Genomic DNA, 22,088 nt, shown 5'->3' on the forward strand with positions numbered 1-22,088 from the left:
TTTATTTCTTCCTTTCCTGTGTGGTGGCATTTTATTTCTTTTTCTTGTCTAATCACTCTGGCTAGGATTTCTAGTACTATGTTGAATAAAGTAGAGAGTGAGCATCCTTGTTCCTAATCTTAGAGATAAAGCTTTGGATTTTCACTGTTGAGTGTGGATTTTCACTGTGAGCTTATCATATATGGCCTTATATTGAGGTATGTTCCCTCTATATCTACTTTGTTGAGAGGTTTTATCATATAGGAATATTGAATTTTATTAACACTGCTTTTTCTGCATCTACTGAACTGATCATATGATTGCTATGATTTCATTTTGTTAGGGTAGTGTATCACATTGATTGATTCATGGATCTCGAACCATCCTTGCATAGCTGGAGTAAATTTGACTTGATCATTATGTAGGATTCTTTTAATGTGGTTTTTTTTCAGTTTGCTAATATTGTGTTGAGGATCTATGCATCTATGTCTATCATGGATATTGGCCTGTAATGTTCTTTCTTTTTAAAATTGAGGTGTAATTGACATGCAACATAGTATTAGTTTCGAGTATACAATATAATGATTACATATTTGTATATATTGTGAAATGATCACCACAATAAGTCTTGTTAACATGTGTTACCCAACTGACCTATAATTTTCTTTTCTGTGATATTCTTGTCTAGTTTCAGTACCAAGGTAATGCTGCATTTTAAAATGAATTTGGAAGTGTTCTCTCCTTTTCTGTTTTTTGGATGAGTTTGAAAAGGATTGCTATTCTTTAAATGTTTGGTAGACTTCACCACTGAGGCTCTTTGGTTGACTTTTGTTTGTTGGGAGATTTTGATTACTCTTTCAATCTCCTTATTAGTAACTGGACTGTTCAGATTTTTTATTTCTTCCTGATTTAGTCTTAGTAGGTTGTATGTTTCTAGGTGTTTATTCTTTTCTTTCAGGTTGTCCAGTTTGTTGGTGTATAATTGTTCATTGTACTCTCTTAAGATCCTTTGTATTTCTGTGGTATCATTTGGAATATGTCTTCTCTTTCATTTTTGATTTTATTTATTTGAATCCTCTCTTCTTAGTGAGTCTAGTTAAAAGTTTGTCAATTTTGTCTGTCTTTCTAAAGAACCAGCCATTAATGTCATTGATATTTTCTATTGCCTTTTTAGTCTCTATTTCATTTATTTCTCCTCTCATCTTTGTTTTTTCCTTTCTTCTATTAATTTTGGGCTTTGTTATTTTTCTAATTCCTTGAGGTGTAATGTTAGGTTGTTTATTTGTTTATTTTTCTTGTTTCTTGAGGTGTAGACATTTATTGCTATGTACTTCCTTCTTGGAACTTTTGCAGCATCCCATTAGTTTTGGTGTATTATATTTCTGTTTTCTTTTGTCTCGAGGTTTTTTTTTATTATTATTAATCTTTTATTCTTTCACACATTGGTTGTTCCATAGTATGTTCTTTAATCTCCACATCTCTGTGAATTTTTCAGTTTTCTTCTGGTAATTGAATTTAGTTTCATACTATTGTGCTCAGAAAAGATTCTTGATTTGATTTCAGTCATCTTAAATTTATTAAGAATTATCTTGTGGCATAACATAATGGTCTATACTGGAGAATGTTCCATATGAACTTGAGAGGAATGTGTATTCTGTTTTTGGATAGAATATTCTGTATATATCTATAAAGTTCACCAGGCCTAACATGTCATTTAAGGCTGATACTTCCTTCCTGATAATCTGTCTGAGATGATCTATCCATTGATGAAAGTGAGATATTAAAGCCCCATACTATTATTGTATTGCTATCTATTTCTTTCTTTAGGTCTGTTAATATTTGCTTTATGTATTTAGGTACTCCTATGTTAGGTACATATACATTTACAAATATTATATTCTCTTGTTGGGTTGACTTCTTTAACATCAAATAATGCTCTTTGTCTTTTATCACAGTCCTTGTTTTAAAGTCTTTTTTGTCTGTTATAGCTAGCTTAGCTTTCTTTTGGTTTCCATCTATATGCAATATCTTTTTCCAGAACTTCACTGTCTGTATTTGTGTCTTTACATCTTAAGTGAATCTCTTGTAGGCAGTATATAGATGGGTCTCAAGTGTTTGTTTTTTTAATCCATTCAGCTACTCTGCATTTTTATTGGAGAATTTAGTCCATTTACATTTAAGGGAAGCACTCTATTAGCAATAATCGTGCCTCGGATAAACCTCATTGGGTACGATACTGCCACTGCACAAAGCTTAAGGGAAGCACTCTAAAAGGATGTTACTTCAGGCAAATATGTACTTTTTAAAAAAAGTTATGCTATTTATAAAATGCCAATGAGGAGAATGCTATGACCTACATTTTGAAATATTGATATCAGAAGCAAGAAAATGACATTCCCCTCTGGTTCCTGCTAGCTTTCTGATTAGGAAAAGAAGAAAGCAAATTAGGGGCTTTAGCAGAAGAGCTGGTTTTCAACTAGGAGATCTTGAAGAAAACCCCACAGTTATTCCTTGCTTAGCTTGTAGTAAATACATTTTACTCCATATAACTCATTCTTTTTACCTTACGTCTATTGAACAGTCAATAAGGAATTTTGTTGAGTGCCCACTATGTGCCATGTACTGTTCTACATGCTTGGGATGCTGCAGTGACCAAAATGCCAACATTTCTGCGGTATAATCTAGTGGGGAGAGACACAAAATTCCAACTCAGTGCAGTATATACTAGGTTGATGGGGATTGGTTTTATGGAGAAGAATATAGCAAGAAGGGAGATAGGGAGTACTAGGAATGGGGTTTATGATTTGAAAAAGTGGCCATAGAAGGCATTGCAGGGAAGTTGGCATCAGTGCAAAGATTTGAAGGAGGACAAATTCAAGTACAGGGGTATCCTGGGCAAGAGTGTTGTAGGCAGGGGCCAGTGTGGTTGGAGTAAGTAAGCTGGGCAGGAGAAAGGGAGGCCGGGGGCGTAAAAGGAGTGGATGGCAAGTTCTACAGGGACTTGCAGGCTGCTAGAAAGACTTCAGCTTTTATTCAGAGTGAGATGGGAAGCCACCAGAAGACTTTGAGCAAAAAGTGACATGGTGGGACTCATTTTTTAGAGGGATATTTCTGGCTGCTGATTTGAGAAGAGAGTGGATGAGTGGAAGCAGGGAGTCCCAATTGAGAAGTTTTTGCAATCATCTTCACGAGAGCTGATGTTTCCGTTTGTATGTTAACATATGTGTGTTTTTCTGTGTAGTTTTATCTCCCTTTTTCTTTCTTTCTTTTTTTTTTTTTTACTCTTGTTCATTTAAAACAGAAAATGCAACTCCAAATAGAGAGAGAACTCACTTGCATTTGTGTATAGGTGGTTTATTTTCACTTTTCCAACATTCTTAGGATTATATGAAATATAAAATACATTCACTCATTGAACAAAATTATGTTTAAACAAATTAATGAGTAAATACTACCATAAAAGTCATGTATCAAGCATGTAGTGGGTGGATTTTGTATAGACCTTGAGAACACTGAGGCAACTGCAGTCTTCAAAGCTTGTTCACTAACCACTGGTGCTTAATGGACTTGAAAGACCTTGGCCATTATTCACTTCCTCCCAGTACTTCCTAGGACTCTAAGACTCTGGCAGGAATCTCCCTTTGGTCAGAAAAATTTAAGCTCTCTAGGATGATACTGGGTGGAAGGGACAGCCATCTCATTCTGTGACAGTCATAGTCTTTATTTTTCCTTTCTCTGTGGCTTTTTTTCTTTGCTAGGGAGGCATTTTCCTTTTCTACTACAATACTTGGGACTCACCAGAAACACATCTGTTGTATATCTGAAAATAAAATTTATCTGGGCATCATCCATTTTTATTTGCTAAGTCTGGCAAATAAGGAGGAAGGATTACAGGTGGCCTAGGAGTGTCAGGGGCCTCTGATTCTCGGTCATCAGACAGATCTCTGTAGTTGAGCCCTGTTGGGAAGTTTTGTTACTTCTATTTTTTTTTTTTTTATTTTTTAAAGGTTTGGGTTTTTTTTTAAAGATTTTATTTGTTTGTTTGACAGAGAGCTCACAAGTAGGCAGAAAAGCAGACAGAGAGAGGGGAAAGTGGGCTGCCTGCTGAGGAGTGAGCCTGATGTGGGGTTCGATCCCAGGACCCTGAGATCATGACCTGAGCGGAAGGCAGGCACTTAACCCACTGAGCCACCCAGGTGCCCCTTGTTACTTCTGTTTTGTGACCCATGTTTGGCAATGCTTTATAATCATATTTCCCAGTATAGGTTTTCCAAACCCTCTTTGTGATTCAGGTGTAGAGGATGATGCCAACAGGAAGCATATGGAAAGGGGTCAGTGAGTAGAGATAGGAGAAAATATTCTGAAGGGAAAGAAGTTCTTGCCAGAAGTTGTAAGTGGGAAGCCAGGGAGAGAGGAAGGGAAGGAAACAGGCCTCTACTGAGCACCTGCTGTGTGCCAGGCACTTTAAGGCACAGACACAAAGTGTGCATTTACTCTGCACAATTCTCTTCTTTTTCACTTAGGATCTAAGGCTCAGAAGGAAAAGTAACTTGTTTTCAGTCCCCGAGCTCAATTTGGATGCTGGAGCTGGGATTCGACCCTGGATTTTCTGGCTCTAAGTTTCCTGTTCTTTCTTCAAAATTGTGTTTAAGTGACTGTGAGGCAAAGAAACTGGCTGAGGTAAAAGTAGCTAATGTTTTGGCACAGAACGTAAAGGTAAAGCATGAATCCAGGTTCCCAGCACAGTGGACTGGACATATGTGTGAGCAAGCCCAGCGCGTGGCTAGGCCTGCCCACCTGGAGGTGCCATACACAGGGATGAGATCACCTCAGGAGGGTCTTTAGAAGCTTGTTCATTGTAGAGGTGATGAAGGTGGTGAGGTGGAGGTGAGGAAGAGGGTGGCACTAGGAACATGGGAAGGAACACATTTAACATCTAGAAATAGAAGATGAGTCTTCTGACAGAGTCACCTCCTTGTTCTGTTGCTAAGAGGTAAAGGTGAGCTATGGAGGGAGGGGGGATGGCAAGGGAAGACTCTCCCCATCATGGGACAGAGATCATGTAGAGCGAATGTTCTTCTTACTTCATGCCAGAGTCATAAATTCTTATCTACATCATCTGCCTGTCTTTGGACTCCCACAACATCATTGGATTGATAAGGTGCTGTTTGACATATGTGTGGCCTTGGGAGAGGTAATTAGTAATGCTTAAGTACTGTACATTCTTGAGGACTTATTTGTAGTCAATAATTTTCAGGTAATTTAGATAACTTGTCATCTGGGTAAAAGATATTTTAACCCTCAGAATTCAGAGTATTAGCTTTATTGTCCATGAAATGTGTGTACCTCTCAAAAACTTCCTCTATTCTTGAAAAAACGGGCACCTGCATATACAACAAATTATCTAGCCTTGTTGAGCATGAAGGTATTCTACTGGAATTAACCTTCCAGACACCTGGCGCTGACCTCTTTGAACGAGAGCTCTGTTTACCTTTAAATATTCTTGATGGAAAACCACGCTACGATATATCAGGGACTTCTTTTTTAAAAATTTTTTTAATGGAGAATACCATGTTTATTGAGATATTTTCATAATGACTTGGATTCATGTTTTATTCTTAAGATCATCACTATTTTGCAATAAACTCTCATTTTTCTGCCTTGCCTCCCATTGTCAGCAGCCGTCTGTTGCTGCCTCAGGTATAACCACCGCACCCCAACCATCTCTGCCCCTGATCTCTTAGGGTCTTGGGGAGGCTTATTTCTGGTAAATAACTTCTATAACTTGCTATGTCACTTCTGCCCCTGGTCTGTTTTCTCAGCTGTTGCTGAAGCATCTGGACTAGATGACCTTTGAGGGTTTTCTCCTGGCTAAATATGAGAAGTGAGTGGACTCCAGAGTACATGCTCCTTCTCCCTGAGTTCAGGCCCTGGTTTCAGCTGATTTCCAGGGCAGATACCATTCTCATTCTCTGTTGTATTGTAAAGCAAATTCTAGTAAAACAGATTCAATTTCTGAATGAATACCTGATAATTAGAAGTTTGGCTTTTCATTAAGAATTCCAGCTTCTAAATGATGTGCCACTAATATATCATGCCAGCAGTGGTATGGCGACGACAAACTTCCACAATTATTTAAAATATTTCAAAATTACACTCAGTCTTATTGTATCTAAATACTTCCAAATTCCAAAGGTTTACACACAAAAATTTTTATGTAAAAAAAGTTACTTTTAAAGATTTTATATTTTATTTGTCAGGGAGAGAGAGAGCGAGAGAGCACACATGTGTGATGCACAAGTATGAGCAGAGGGAGAGGCAAGCTGTCCTTGAGCAGGGAGCCCGATGCAGAACTTGATCCCAGGACCCTGGGATCACGACCTGAGCTGAAGACAGATGCTTAACTGACTGAGCCACCCAGGCATCCCGCACACAAGAACTTTTAAAAGTTCCTCTTTCTTGCGGCCCACATCTGACCTCTCTAAAGTTCCTACCGTAGCTCTCGTGAGCGCGTCCCCATGTGCTGTCTGCTTTTCCCTGATTTAGCAGTGATTTGAGGGCAGGTTTTGGAGGGCCCATGTCTTTCTTAAAGAAACCATGCACTGTGGTTGGAACTGTCTTCCTCCCAACCTGATAAATTTCCCTGTGGCCAGCAGATAGTTGGGAAATCCTTTTGTGCCAGTGTTCAACTCTGCACAGGCTTTATTATTTTTCGACTCTTTTTATTTTTTAAGATTTTATTTATTTATTTGACAGAGAGATCACAAGTAATCAGAGAGGCAGGCAGAGAGAGGAGGGAAGCAGGCTCCTTGTTGAGCAGAGAGCCTGATGCGGGACTCGATCCCAGGACTGTGAGACCATGAACCAAGCCAAAGGCAGAGGCTTAATCCACTGAGCCACCCAGGTGCCCCAGGCATTATTATTATTTAATTTATTTATTTGACAGACAGAGATCACAAGTAAGCAGAGAGGCAGGCAGAGAGCGAGGGGAAAGCAGGCTCCCCGCTGAGCAGAGAGCCTGATGTGGGGCTCGATCCTAGGACCCTGGGATCATGACCTGAGCCGAAGGCAGAGGCTTTAACCCACTGAGCCACTCAGGCGCCCCCCGCATTATTATTTTTAATGGGGTTTGTGCCTAACAATTTAAAGACTTCTGGTCACATGTACTTGAAGACCGAAGTCTCCTGAATTTGGTCCTTTCATTTTTTTCTCTTTTTAATTTGTTTCTCCTTCAGGGTCAGCCTTAAAGTAGTCAAAACAAATGAGGGGAGGGCACCCCAAAGTCTGGGCGTGGGAGCAGCCAACAGCACCTCCTCAGGCTTTTCTCTCCGTGTTGGTAGGGGAACTCTAGCCCCATCGTGGAGTGGTAAACTTCAGGCTCATCTGTAAAACGAAATAAAATTGTGGAAATGTGGAAATATAAAGAATAGTATAATGAACAGTAATATACCACCTCCTCCCACTCCTGGCTTAAAAAAGGTGTTTTTCTTTAAACCGAGACCTAGGAGCCATCTGTTTCTCCTTCATTGCCCTGGATTTCATTAATAGAATGGGATTAGTGTTCCCAAGGTATTTGTGTGAGAATTAAATGAGAGAATATAAACCAGGCAGGATGCGTGGCAAGTTCGCGCTGCATGTAGTTATCAGTGGGAACACTTTTAGAACTATTGCTATTATCGCTAGCCCCAAACAGAGCTTGGTTATAAAAGCCAGGAAAGGTCAGAGCTGTTGGAGGGAAATGTGTGACTTAGCCTTTGATAATAGAGCAGGGAGATGCTGCGTTTCAGAGGAGAAATCAAGTGACATCCTTACAGACTGAAGTGTAGCTTTTCTGATGTTCACATCTGGGAGGAGGCAGGCAGCATTGGAGTCGCCATTGGGAACGGACTGCGCAAGGACTGGCCACCTTCAGGGAAGGTGGGAGAGGCTCTGGTTCCTGTCTGTAACCACAGCCTGGCATCTTCCAAGATGAGTGTGGACCCAGACACTTGGCTGTGCCACCAAGTCTGGAAAGCAGGAGGCTGTTCTCTGTATGTTTTGTCATGGGAAACACTTGTTCAATTATTGAATAAAGCTCTACAGAGCCCTTGAACAACATCAGGAAGACGTTCGTGGGCCTTGTCTTGGTCATCAAGGTCTTTGTGAGAAATGCAGCTATGAAGCTTTCAAGGTGTCACCAGGGCCACTCTTTTAAAAAGATGTCTTTTCTGGGGTGCTTGGCTGGCTCAGTCAGTTAGGTGTCTGCCTGGGCCTCGGGTCATGATCCCACGGTCCTGCGATCAAGCCCCGCATTGGGCTCCCTGCTTAATGGGGAGTCTGCTTCTCCCTCTGCCTCTGCCACTCCCCCTGCTTGTGCTCTCTCTCTCAAATAAATAAGTAAAATCTTTAAAAAAAAAAAAAAAAAAACAACTTTTCTGAGACCCTGCCCAGACCACACCCACTTCTGTGCTGTCTGCAAAGTCAGTGAACTTACTGTTATTTTTTTCAAATTATTCTGTCTCCTGGTTTTAGTCTTAGTTCTTAGGACTGAGGGCTTCTGAAAGCTTGTTTCACTTTCTGTTATTTTTATCCGCAGTGTACATCATGGCCAACTAATAACCCCTCATGTGGAGATAAGGGCGTTCTGGGGATTCTTTCCTAATATTTGGTTCTGGGACTAGTTGTTATTTATTTTTTTTTTTTCGCAGAACCCATCATGTCCTAGCAGCTTTACTTTGACAGGCTACTTCAGATCTTTTTGGAACTATGTAGGATTTATGTCCTAAGGAGAGATGCTCAAGTACTATTTTCTTCTAAGATTGGTCGACATTATATTTCATCAAATCCAAGATGTCATCCATTGTAAGATGCACCACTATTTGACATATCACTAAGAAAGAACACTGCCAATTAAACCATGTCACCCATCAATTTTAAATCATCCTGATTTCAGATGTTAAGATGTGAAAAAAATACATGTTTTAAGATTGATGAGATGTGGATGAGATGAGATGAGTTTCAAAACTGGATTGCCTAGAACAAGTCAAGAGTTCAAGTTCGGATGAGCAGATGTTTATCCCACCTGGGCTCTTCACACAGGGTCTGACACATAGCCTGGAGCCATCACTGAAATTGTCCTCTTCTCTCTCAACCTGCTTCTTGGCCTGACTCCCTTTGAGGCGCTGATTGCTGAGGCTTGAGTCTAGTTGTCTCAGCCAGAAATCTTAGTACCAGACATGGCTCCTTCCTCAGCTTCTCGTCCACACCTAGTCTCTGGCTAGTTGACTCTACCTGTTCAGTATCTTTCTTACCTGTTCCCATGGTCCTTGCCTCACAACCACTTCCCTGGTGCTGGCCTCCACTGTCTCTTCTGTGGATGTTCATGGAACTTGCTAGCAGATGTCCTCGTCCTTGTATCCACTGTCACCCCTCCCAGTGGGTTCTCCGCAGGCAGTGGGTTGGAGCGTGTCCCTTCCTGGCTTGTGCCTTCTGTGCCCTCTGTGCTCCCCGGTGTCTTAGGATAACGTCCACATCCCCCTCTGGTTGACAAAGCCCAGCTTTTACTGTTCGTGTCCTTTCCTACCATTGCCCCCTCCCATTCTCCAGGCCAGTCCCCTGAACTTACTTCAATTCCTGGGATTGAGCTCCAGGCTCTTCCTCACCGTCAGGCCTTGTCTGAAAGCTCCTTCACTCCTGTCCACACAGACGCACAGAAGGACACAGATTCACCTCCTCTGCTTCTGTCCCCTTCCTCAGATTAGCCCCGCTGCCTTCAGGAGCCATGTCACCCAAGATTCTCTCGCTGGGACACTAACCAGTGTGGCTCTGGGGGGTAACCTAGGTTGTACCTGCTCGCTTCCGTGTCCGCCCTCCTCCCGGCACACCGTCTGGCCCCGCTCTGGCCCCACTCTGGCCCCACTCTGGCCCCGCACGCTGTCTGCAGCTTAGTGGGCACTGTCCGGCTGACAGAGTCGTTGCTTCATCTTCCTCTTACTTCTGAGGGGCCTCAGCTGCTGATGTTAATTCACTTGCCTGGACTCGGGATTTAAGCCCAGATCCACAAAACCCCTGATTTTTCCAGTCTCGTGGCCAAAGCACAGAGCTTGGAGAGAAGACGGTCCCAAGGGCTCCTGTGGGAACTCACCTCAGCGTGGCCGGTCGTCCTGCGGCCCTGAGCCGCGTCTCATCCGCTGGTGGCAGTGGATGGATTAGTCTGTCCGAGAGCTGGATGCCTCTCATTGCTCGGTTGTTGTTTCCCCTCTCTGCCTGGGGGGTATGTGCGCGAGAGGAGGTGTCCTCCAGACTTTACTGGGAATGGAGGTGGCGTTGTCGCAGTGTGGGGGGCACCTGGTCAGGCTGGTGAATGTGTGGTTAGCCCTGTGCCTTGGTGTTTATTGTTTTCAGGCAACTTAACAGTCCTGAAGTTACAGCCAAGCAAGAGAGAGAGAGAGAGAGAGAGCGCGAGAGCACGCAAGGCCTCTCATTAGGTTACAGTATTGGCCCCAGGGTGCAGTAGTTCAGGTTTCTAGAGATTTCCTCACCCTTGCCCCTGGGTTCCGTATCTCCGGTATGTGGGAAATTCTTCGTTGAAATGGAGACTGAAAAGCCAGCCTAGGGGTGGCTGCTCCAGTGTCCGGGCAGGGCCTGATGCTCATCTTGGACGAGTAGGTATTTAGTATTTTCTGTGAGCAAGGCCCCGTGGAGGTCTTGGAGGGAGAGAGAAGACAGAAAGCCTCAGGGCCTCAGGGATGGACACACTTATCTGCATTCTCATCCTGTCCCTCGTTAGCCGTGTGCCCTCGGGTCATTGGCTCATGAGCCCTCTGTGTTTCTTGTCTCCCTGTCAAAGAAGGTGACAGTAATTTCATGAGCCAGTTAGGGTGTCTCTAGTTGCCAAGAGCCTCACATAAGGAATCCTCTTGAGGTGGGACAAGCCACCCTTGACCCAGGTGAATTGTGGAGGGTTAATCCAGTGGCTCCATGGAGCACTGCTCCCACCCCGCCCCTGGTAGCCTCCATGCATTGCATGTCTCAGCAGCCTATTTCTCTTGGTCCCCAAATGGCTCTGCATTGCAGACAGCAAGGTCCAGAGGCAGAAAAGCGGTCTCTTCCACATACCTCATTTTGAGAGAGGAAAGAACGCTGTGGGAGCCCTCAGCACGTGTTCCTCAGGTCAATTGCCTAGAATTTCCACAGTGGCCTGTTCTACTCCAGTCCCCACCAAGAGCAGTGGAATGACCAGAATTGACCAAGAGACCCACCTGTGGGGCTGGCTCTCCCCCGCCATCCTCTGGCACCAGGCTATCAAGCCTGAACAAATTTGAGGTGGGCAGCTAGTGGTGAACCACCCTCAGGGTTCCAGAACCTTCCAGGTCCCAAAGGCCCTGTGCAGCACCTGGAAGACAGCTCAGACACAGGCGAGGTGCTGCCTGCCCTGCTTTCCTTCTCAGGGAGCATGCAGACTTGAAAGGGGATGATGGTGTGTCCCCTCCAGGGGGTTAACAGGCAAAGGGAAGCAGCATCGGCATCTGCATTTCAGGATTTTAGGGGGTGATGCCTAAAACTAGACTCGCTCGTCGGCCTTGGTGGGTGTTTTGCGGCATCCGTAGTCTGCAGGACATTGCCTATGGAAAGAGAAGCTGCCTTGGCTGCTTAGTGAGCTCTCCGGAGAGCAAGGCTGTGCTCCTGAGCGGTGTGTGTGGAAATACCTGAATTGCTAGAGCTCGAGTCATCGGTATGCATCTAGGTTTCTGGGGGTTGGTAATTATTGCTTAATCCTCTCCCAAGCGTAGGTCAGCCACCATCTTTTGCCTTCTCTGGAATGTTCCAGTCTCTGTTCCTGGAGATGTTGAAACCGGCTCTGGCCATCCTGCCATTTCCCCGGAGCACCTCTGCGCCCTGTGCCCCTTGCTGTTAGTTTGCAGAGCAGTGTAGCAGAGAGAGCACTGGTCCAGGAGTCCGAAGCTGTGTGTCCCTTTGATGGAGTCCCACTGGCTTTATTTTTGCTTTTACTTCCCTGGCCTCAGGAGACATATTTAGAAAAATGTTGCCATAGCCGATGTCAGGACATTACTTACTGCCTGTGCTCTCTTCTAGGATTTTTATGGTGACACGTCTCACGTTTAGGTCTTTCATCCATTTCAAGTCTATTTTTGCATATGGCGTAAGGAAGCTGTCCAGTATCATTCTTCTGCACGTGGCCATCCAGTTTTCCCAACACCATTTGTTGAAGAGACTGTCTTTGTCCTGTTGCATATTCTTTTCTGCTTCGTCGTGGATTAATTGACCATGTAATTGTTGGTTTATTTTGGTGCTCTCTGTTCTGCTCTATTGATCTATGTGTCTGTATTTGTGCCAGTACCATGCGGTCTTGATCACGACAGCTTTGTAAGATAGCTTGAGGTCTGGAATGGTGATGCCTCCAGCTTTGCTTTCCTTTTTCCAGATTGCTTTCACCATTTGGGGTCTTGTGTGGTTCCATATCAATTTTAGGATTTTTGTAATTATACTGGAATTAAAATAAAATCATAGAAAATAGCTGTGTGTCCCGATTTTGGCTGTTCACTAACATGCTGTGATTTAGGTGAGTCTGTAACCTCGGGTCAGGGGGTGGGGCAGCCTCCATTGCCTTCTCAGGCCTGTGCAGACATTGCCAATCAGCCGTGGCTTTCTTGCCCTGCACTGCCTTGGGCCTGGCCTACACTCAGGCTTAACATCCTTTTCTCTACAGGTAGGCAGCCATTGTCGATGGGATACTTGAGATGCAATTGGTTTTCCACCCCAGAACCAGGAACCCCAGGGCCCCTGTAGTTTTGTCATTTCTCTTTGGCAGAGTGGATAAAAGCTGATGGTTTCCTACTCTGTTGTGATGTCGTCTGCTTTTCAAGAGCCTTATGAGAATGCCATCAGAAACCGTATTCCTGGAGGACCTGGTATTATCAAGGGTTGTTGCACAGGGGAATGGTGGCAACAGGGCCTGCCTTGGTCTTGTTCACTGAGAAATCACCAGCACCTAGCCCAGTGCCTGGGTCATAATAGGACTGAGCTGCTTGTGGAGCTGAATGAATGAATTTGGGGGTGGTGGTTTGCACGAGAAAGCATGCCCCCCCATCTCTGTAGGCGGGATCCTGGGGACTACATATATGCTTTGGAAAAGCTGCTTCCCTCCTTCTTTTGGATATTATTAGAGTTGTAAAAGCCTTCTCTGGATTTCTTCTCTCTGAATTTGCATTTTGGCTTTCAAAGCCTTTGAGACAGAATTCAAAGCAAAGCTTCAGCCTGGGAGAGGAGGCAGCTTCATTGCAGCGGGGGCTGGGGAGCTATTAGGTCCCTCTCCTGGTCCCCAGCAGCTGCGCCAGCTCTGAGCCTTGCTCCCCTGCCACCTTCCCTGCCTGCTCCTTCCCAGCGCCTCCCCCTGCTCTGCTCTCGCGCATCTTCCCTTCTGTATCTCTACAGCCATTTCTTAATGGCTTTGAGGGTCAACTTCCTGGCTGAGGGCTCACCTCATGAAGCCCCCCGCAAGTGGCTGGCATGTCTTTGACCAGCCGGGAAAGTGTGCTCCCTGCCAGTAGTGGCCGAAAGGAAGTGGGTACAGTGTGGTCCCTGCATGCGAGGCCTCACTGAACAGAAGCCTCCTAGCCAGTTCTCGGTTTGCGGGAGGCCGACCGGGGCTCAAGAAAGTAGCCCCCCGCCCCTCTGTGGGTAGGAGACAAAGCTGAGGACTGGCTGCAGAGGCACTGCAGAGTCTGCAGCACATGGAGCAGGACGGCCCCTCGGCGCCTGGGGGGCTCAGCTACTGAGCATCTGACTCTTGATTTCTGCTCAGGTCACGATCTGGGGGCGGGGGTCATGAGATCCATCGCTGCCTGGGGCTCTGCGCTCAGCGTGACACCTGCTTGAGATTCTCTCTCTCCCTCCCCCTCTGCCCCTCCCTTGTTAGTGCACATGCCCTCTCTCTAAAATCAATCAATCAATCAATCTTTGGGGGCACCTGTGTGGCTGTCAGTTGAACTTCCAACTTTTGGTTTGGGTTCAGGTCACGGTCTCCGCATCCTGGGCTCCAGCCCCGGGTCCGGCTCTGTGTGGAGTGTGGAGCTTGCTTCAGATTCTCTCCCCGCTCCTCCTGCCCTGCCCCTTTCCGGCTTGCAGGGGTTCTCTCGCTCGCTCTCTCGCTCGCTCTCGAATAAAATAAATAAATCTTTAAAAAGAAGTAGGATGATCACAGGAGAACAGGGACAAAAGGGAGGGTGTCCGACAAGTGCCTTGAGTGAGGAACGGGTAGGCTTCTCCCCACTTAGTGTTACCCCTGTCACTCACCTCCAGGTGTGCGCCTTGGGTCTAACCCTTTCAGATTGATTGTATGATGTCTCCATCTTGGTGGCCTTCTGTTCTTGCTTTCACACTGCTGTCCCCCAAGAAGAGAAAAATGCCTTGGGCTGTCCTTAAAAATATGTGCAAAGAAGACAAAGAACATCTGGCTGTTCATTTTCCTATAGAAGAGCTTCTGTCTCCTTCTTCCTGTGAACACTGATCCCAGGCCAGACTAGGGAAGGGACAAATTTTATTTTTTAATTGAGGTATAATTGACATATCACATTCTATTAGTTTCAGTGGCACAATGTAATGATTCAATATTTGTATACATTGCTAGATGATCACTATAATAAGTCTAGTTAACATCTGTCACCGTATATAATTACAAATAATTTACTTTCTCGTGATGAGAACTTTTAAGATTTACTCTTCTAACAACTTTCAAATATGCAATATATTAGTCCACCCTTCCCGTGGGGGATATGTTCCAAGACCCCAGTGGACGCCTGATTCCACGGATAATACCTAAATACATATTTTTCATATGTAGATAATATGTATATATACCCCTAAGATAAAATTTAATTGACAAGTTAAGCCTAGTAAGAGATTAACAAGAATAGCAATGAAGTAGAACAATTCTAACCATGTCCTGTAATAAAAGTTATGTGAATGTTGTGTCTCTCTCTCACATATCTTATGTACCATACTCCCCCTTCTGATGATGACAATGATGTGAGGTTGGAAAATGCCTGTATGGTGAGGGGAGGGGAGGTAAATGACGTAGGCACTGTGATGTAGTGTAAGTATTGTTGACCTGATGAGTCATCAAAAGGGGGATCATCTGCTTCCAGACCATGCCGACCCTGGATAACTGAGACCACACAAAAGCGGCTGCTTCGGGACAGTGTTATTAACTGTAGTCACTCTACTGTACATTACATACTCATGACTTATTTATACCTGGGATTTTGTACTTTTGACCCATTTCACCCATTTTATCCACCCCCCCCCAACCCCTAGCCCTCACCTTTGGCAACCACCAGTCTGTTCTCTGTATCTATGAGTTCCATTTTTTGTTTTTCTGATTTCCATGTATGACATCACACTGTGTGTGTCTTTCTAAGTCTGACTTACTTCACTTAGCACAGTATATCCTTAAGGTCCATCCGTGTTGTCACTAATGGCAAGATTTAGCTCTTTTTCTATGGCTGAATAAAGTGCCATTATATGTATCTACCACACTTGATCCTCTTGTTCACTGGTAAACACTTAGGTTGTTTCTAAATCTTGGCTGTTTTAAGTGATGCTATATTGAATGTGGGGGTGGATACAGCTTCTCAAGTAAGTGGTTTTGTTTTCTTTAGATAAATACTCAGAAATGGAATTGCTGGATCCTGTGGTGGTTCTATTTTTAAATTTTTGAGATATCGTCCTGTGATTTTTTTCATAGAGGCTGCAGCAGTTTATATTTCCAGCAACAGTCCATGAAGGTTCTCTTCACATCCTCACCAACACTTGTTATTACTCGTCTTTTTGAAAGTAGCCATTCTGACAGGTGTCAGGTGGTATCTCATTGGTTTTGGTTTGCATTTCCCTGATGATGGGTGATGTCGAGCATCTTTGCTTATACCCATTGGCTATCAGTATATCTTCTTTCGAAAAATGTCCATTCAGCTGCTCTGCCCGTTTTGTTTTGTTTTGTTTTTTAAGGTTTTATTTATTTATTAGACAGAGATCACAAGTAGGCAAAGAGGGGGAAGCAGGCCCCCTGCTGAGCAGAGGACCGCCCCCCCCCCCATGCGGGGCTCAATCCCAGGACCCTGAGATCATGACCTGAGCTGAAGGCAGAGGCTTTAACCCACTGAGCCACCCAGGTGCCCTCCTCTGCCCATTTTTAATTGGATTGTTTTTCTGCTATTGAGTTTTATGAGTTCCTTATATATTTTGGATATTAACTCATTATCAGATTTGTAAATGCTTTCTCCAATTCAGTAGGTTGCCTTTTCATTTCGTTGATAGTTTCCTTTGTTGTGCAGAAGTGTTCTTGTTTGATGTGTTTGTTTTTAGTTGTTTGTTTTTACTTTTGTTGCTTTTGCTTTTATTTTTGCTTTTGGGGTCAGATTCAAAAAATCATTGCCAAGACCAATGTTAAGGAACTTATCACTTATGGTTTCTTCTAGGAGTTTTATGGTTTCAGGTGTAATATTCAAGTCTTTAATCCACTTTGTGTTAATTTTTGTGGGCGGTGGAAGATGGTGGTTCAGTTTTGTTCTTTTGCATGTGTTCGTTCAGTTATCCCAATGCTAATTAGTGAGACAGTACTTTCTCCATTGCATGTTCTTGGCTCCTTTGTCATAAACTGACTCACCATATGTGCATGGGTTTATTTCTGGGCTCTCTATTCTGTTTCAATGATCTATGGGTATGTTCTTATGCCAATACCATACTGTTTTGATTCATAGTTTTGTAATACAGTTTGAAATAAGAGAGTGTGATGACTCTAGCTTCGTTCTTCTTTCTCAAGATTGCTTTGATTATTCAGGGTCTTTTGTGGTTCCATACAAATTTTAGGATTGTTAGTTCTAGCTCTGTGAAAAATGCCATTGGGCTTTTGATAGGATTACATTGAATCTATAGATTGTTTTGGGTTGTATGGACATTTAATTTGATTAATTTATTTTTAAAAGATTTTATTTATTTATTTGATACAGAGAGAGAGAGAAATGAGAGAGGGAACACAAGCAGGGGGAGTGGGAGAGGGAGAAGCAGGCCTCCCGTCGAGCGGGGAGCCCGATGCAGGGCTCAATCCCAGGACCCTGGGACCATGACCTGAGCTGAAGGCAGATGCCCAGTGACTGAGCCATCCAGGTTCTCCTCCTATGGACATTTTAACAATATTAGTTATTCCAATCCACAAGCACAGACTATCTTTCCATTTATTTGTGCTTTCATTCTCTTTCATCAGTGCACAGGTCTTTCATCTCCTTATTAAATTTATTCCTAGGTATTTTATCCTTTTTGCATAATTACAAATGGTATTTTCTTAATTTCTCTTTTGATTATTTGTTACTGATATAAAGAAATACAACAGATTTTTTTTATTATTGCTTTTGTTATCCTGCAGCTTTACTGAATTTGTTTATCCTAACAGTTTTTTTGTGGCATGTTTAGGGTTTCATATATGTAATATGTCATATACAAATTGTGTCAGTTTTGCTTTTCTGATTTGGATGTGTTTTATTTTATTTAAAGATTTTGTTTATGTATTTGAGAGAGAGACAATGAGAGAGAGCATGAGAGGGGAGAAGTTCAGAGGAGAAGCAGGCTCCCCATGGAACTGGGAGCCTGATGTGGGACTCGATCCCAGGACTCGGGGATCATGACTTGAGCCGAAGGCAGTTGCTTAACCAACTGAGCCACCCAGGCGCCCTTGGATGTGTTTTATTTCCTTTTCTTTCTTTTTCAAAATCTTTAAGAGATTTTATTTATTTATTTGAGGAAGACAGACAGAGGTAACAACAGAGACTGCGACAGCACAAGTGGGGAGGAGAGGGAGAAACAGGCTCCTGGATGAGCAGGGAGCCTGAAGTGGGACTCGATCCCAGGACCCTGAGACAATGACTAGACCTGAAGGCAGATGCTTAACCAACTGAGCCACCCAGGTGGCTTATTTCCTATTTTCCTTTTCTTTTCTTTTCTTTTTTTTTTTTTTTTTTTAAAGATTTTTATTTATTTATTTGAGAGAGAGACAGTGAGAGAGAGCATGAGTGAGGAGAAGGTCAGAGAGAGAAGCAGACTCCCCGCGGAGCCGGGAGCCCGATGCGGGACTCGATCCTGGGACTCCAGGATCATGACCTGAGCCGAAGGCAGTCGTCCAACGAACTGAGCCACCCAGGCGTCCCCCTATTTTCCTTTTCTTGTCAAATTGCTCCAGCGAGGACTTCCAGTATTATGTTGAATAACAGTGGTGAGAGTGGGCATCTTTGTCTTGTCCTTGATCTTAGAGAAAAACCTTTCACATTTTCATTGCTGAGTATGATGTTAGCTGTGGGCTTGTCAAGCATGGCCTTCTTATATTGAGGTATGTTCCCTCTATACCTACTTTGTTGAGAGTTTTTATCATAAATGGATGTTGAATTTTCTCCATCTATTGAGATGATCATATGATTTTATTTTTTATTAATATTATAGAACACACATTGATTTGTAGAGGTTGAACCAGCCTTGAATCCCTGGAATAAATCCCACTTAGTCATGGTGTGTTCTCCTTTTGATACGTTGTTGCATTTGGCTTGCTAATGTTTTGTTGAGGATTTTGTGTCTGCGTTCATCAGAGATATTGGCCTTTAACTCACTTTTCTTTTTTTTTTTTTTTTAAGATTTTATTTATTTATTTGACAGAGAGCGAGATCACAAGTAGGCAGAGAGACAGGCAGAGAGAGGAAGGGAAGCAGGCTCCTGCTGAGCAGAGGGCCGGATGCGGGGCTTGATCCCAGATGACCTGAGCCGAAGGCAGAGACTTTAACCCACTGAGCCACCCAGGCACCCCTGTAACTCACTTTTTTTGTGGTCTCCTTATCTGGTTTCTGTAACAGGGTAATGCTGGTCTCATAAAAGGAGTTTGGAAGCATCATCTCCTCTTCTATTTTTTGGAAGCATTTTTGAGAAGAATTAATTAATTGCTTTTTGGATATTTGGTGGAGTTCACCGTGGAAGCTGTCTGGTCCCAGGCTTTCATTTGTTGGGAGGTTTTTAATCACTAACTCGATCTCCTTACTAGTAATAGGTGTGTTCAGATTTTCTATTTCATTATTTAGTCCTGGTAGGGGAGGGAGATTTATTCCAACCATGCCTTTTAGAATTTATGGGATAAGTTATTCATTTATCCATCGCGTAGGTGGAAAGTACAAGCATAGAGACCAATAAAAGGAGCAGGGTACTCCGTCCTCCAGGAGCTTACAGTTTGTCCAGAGATCTTTTCTAAATAATAAATTTTATCAAAAGATTTTTTTGTGAAAGAGAGTATGGGGTGTGGGAAAGGGCAGAGGGAGAAGGAGAAGCAGACTCCCCACTCAGCAGAGAGTCCCAATGTGGGGCTTGATCCAGGACCCTGGGATCATGCCCTGAGCTAAAGGTAGACAGTTAACTGACTGAGCCACCCAGGTGCACCTAATAATAAATTCTTTTTGAATAATTGATATGTTCCCATGGTTTAAATGTCAGCAAATCAAAAGAGAAAAAGTTAAGCGTCTCCTTCCCTCTCTCCAGCCATCTAGTTCCCACTCGAGGGGTAGCTACTGTGAGTAATGTCTTCTGTCTCTTTCTGAAGACATTCTCTTCATGTCGTTCAGTGGCTTTTAACAGGCCCCATAAGGTGGAGCTCATCAGAACAACCCAAGCAAGATCTTCTAAGGGCACATGACTGCAGCCACCAGGCGATGGGATCAGGGAGGATGGGCAGGCAGAGAGATTCTGAAAAAGATATCCTGGAGGGCTTGAGTATAATCCCCGCTCCAGCCCCAGCCCTGGGTCTCGCCAGACAGGTGAGATATTAACATGCCGGAATGGACATAATAATACAAGATTTCACTAGAGACGAAGGTCACATTCCTGGTACTTCCAGACAGACAGTGCCCTCCCCCAGAGGACCGAGACAGCAACAGTGGGTCAGCCGTGGCTGGGTGGGGCTTTAAGAAAGGTTACTGTCTTCATCCTTTCTGGGCTTCCTGTTCCTCATTTATGAAACCCCTAATCTAGGGTTTTAAACTTTTTTTTTCCTTGAGCCCCTGTAGCAGTCTGAAGGAACCCATAGACTTCTTTAAATGCATGCGTGAAACATGCAGGATTATAAATGAAAACAATGACACTGAAATATGGCAGTTTCCCCACGTGGTGGCCCCCGAGTAGTCCCACCAGAGAGACTCCTGCTCTGAGGAGGGCCACGGCCAGGTTCCGGCTCCCACGGGCTGCTCCGCATCTTGGCACTGCTTGGAGCCTGGTGGTGTTCGCTAGAAGACAGGGGAAAAGATCCCTCTGAGGCGGCTTCACAATGAGTCAAATGAACAATCCCTTTCTCCCCATAATTAGCTTCCCCTCTGTCCACACAGGTCTCTCCTAACTGAAGAGGACTAGGTTTCCAAAAGGTAGCAGTGCTGTTCTGGAAAACAGAATCCCAGCCTGCTGGGGAGAGAGGGGGCAGCAGCTGCCCTTACAGCCGGGCTTCTCTAGCCTGGTGGAGAATTTTGGAGTCGGCCTGCACAGGTCTTACACTGTGTTACGGTCTCCATCCTGGTCGCCGGAGTCTTAGCCTTGGAGAGGGATGGTGCCCCGCCAAGCTTCTGTTGCCGGCGTGTGACGGGGCCACTGGGCCTCATAGGTGCCTGTCTCAGGACTGGCCTGCCAGCAGATGCAGAAGAAAGTTAGGTTCCTGCCGTTGTCCTTTTACCCTCCTCCTTCTGGTGTTGGGCATGGCACCCCTGGAGGGAGGTCGGTGTTTTAAGCAATGGAGTCTTGGGTGGCCTAGGCCACATGTTTTCTTTACGGATAATTTAACATTGGCTAAGACGACATCAAGGACCTGGTGCGCCTGTGGAAGGCGCTGAGCCGTGCAATGACTCCCAGTGGGCCAGCCTCCCTCCAGACGCCACAGTGCGGCCTTCAGTCGTCCCTCTGCTCGTAGCTCGGGGCTCTGTGCGCCAGGAGCTGCTGTTTCTGGTGTGTGTGTTCATGTGCACTGCAGTCAGTACCTGAACTGTAATTGAAATGGCCGATTTTCAAAAATCTATTAGAAGCCAAAATTGCCTTCAGTAGGAGAGCATCAGAAGGGCCGGGTTCATACATGTGTTCTGCTGTGTGGATACACGGGCTCCTTCAGAGTCCGTGCCTCCAGGACCTAAACACGGTCTCTTAGGAAGATGTCCATCTGCATATCATTCTTTCAACTACATGGCAAATCCTCCATTTCCTCCGTCCTCTGTGGGTCCTCTCTCTCACACAGAGATGTGTACATTCGTTAAGGCAAAGAGACAAAGAGGGAAAAAACCCACAGGTTTTATCCATCGATTTATTCCAAAATTATACATTGTGCCTTTGGCCCTTGCTAGGTATGAGGCACTGTCCTGAGATAAATCATAGTCAAGACGTGCACAGTCCCTCCTTCCATGGCGTGTATAGCCTAGAAGGAGGAGATGGACAAGATACAAATAAACAAATGTGCTAGAAAAGTATTGGGTGCCAGTGCTCTCCAGATAAGTGGTCTTAGGATGTGACAGTGTGACTGAGTGGTCACTCTCCACAGGGCGAGCAGGGAATGCCTGCCACCCAGAGGAGTGGACTAGTGTCAGAAGATGTGGGAATCGGGGACATGGCATCAAGGCATGACAGGCATCATGGGCAGGCCCATGCCTATCAGGTTTAAGGCACAGAGAGAAAGCCAGAAGGTGGAGTAGATGAGAGGCAGGAGCCAGATCACAGGACATGATGTCCTCATTGAAGGTTTCCAAGCAAGTGAGTGAAAAATTCCCTCTGACCCAATTAAATGACTCATAATTCCCATCAGGTGCACACAGTGGGGTTTACATGGGGGACCTCAGCAGAGAATAGCAGAAGGTAGCTGGAGCCTGCTGGAGTTTGTGTGGCATTTAACTCGCTGCTCACTGCGTGTCATTTCATCTAGACCCTACAACAGCCCCAGGAGGGGAGCATTATTACCGGCTCTTTATCTACCAGAAAAGCAAGGTGCGGTGGTGGAGTGATTCACCTGGCTGGAGGGCAGACCTGGGATTCGAAACCCACTGTGCAAGCGCCAAGCCTCT

General features: G+C 44.4%; 1 protein-coding gene and 1 non-coding gene across 4 annotated transcripts in view; one reads left to right on the plus strand and one right to left on the minus strand.

Annotated features, from left to right (window-relative positions):
• GSDME (gasdermin E) overlaps positions 1 to 22,088 on the plus strand; it is an 84,827-nt gene that overhangs the window by 30,454 nt on the left and 32,285 nt on the right. The window lies entirely within an intron of this gene.
• LOC116879065 lies at positions 2,097 to 2,233 on the minus strand. The gene has a single exon (XR_004384950.1). It is a non-coding gene; the product is annotated as a U4 spliceosomal RNA (small nuclear RNA).

Source organism: Lontra canadensis, unplaced genomic scaffold, assembly GCF_010015895.1.
Source record: "Lontra canadensis isolate GAN:19392208 unplaced genomic scaffold, GSC_riverotter_1.0 scaffold2, whole genome shotgun sequence".
In the NCBI taxonomy this organism is placed as follows: domain Eukaryota; kingdom Metazoa; phylum Chordata; class Mammalia; order Carnivora; family Mustelidae; genus Lontra; species Lontra canadensis.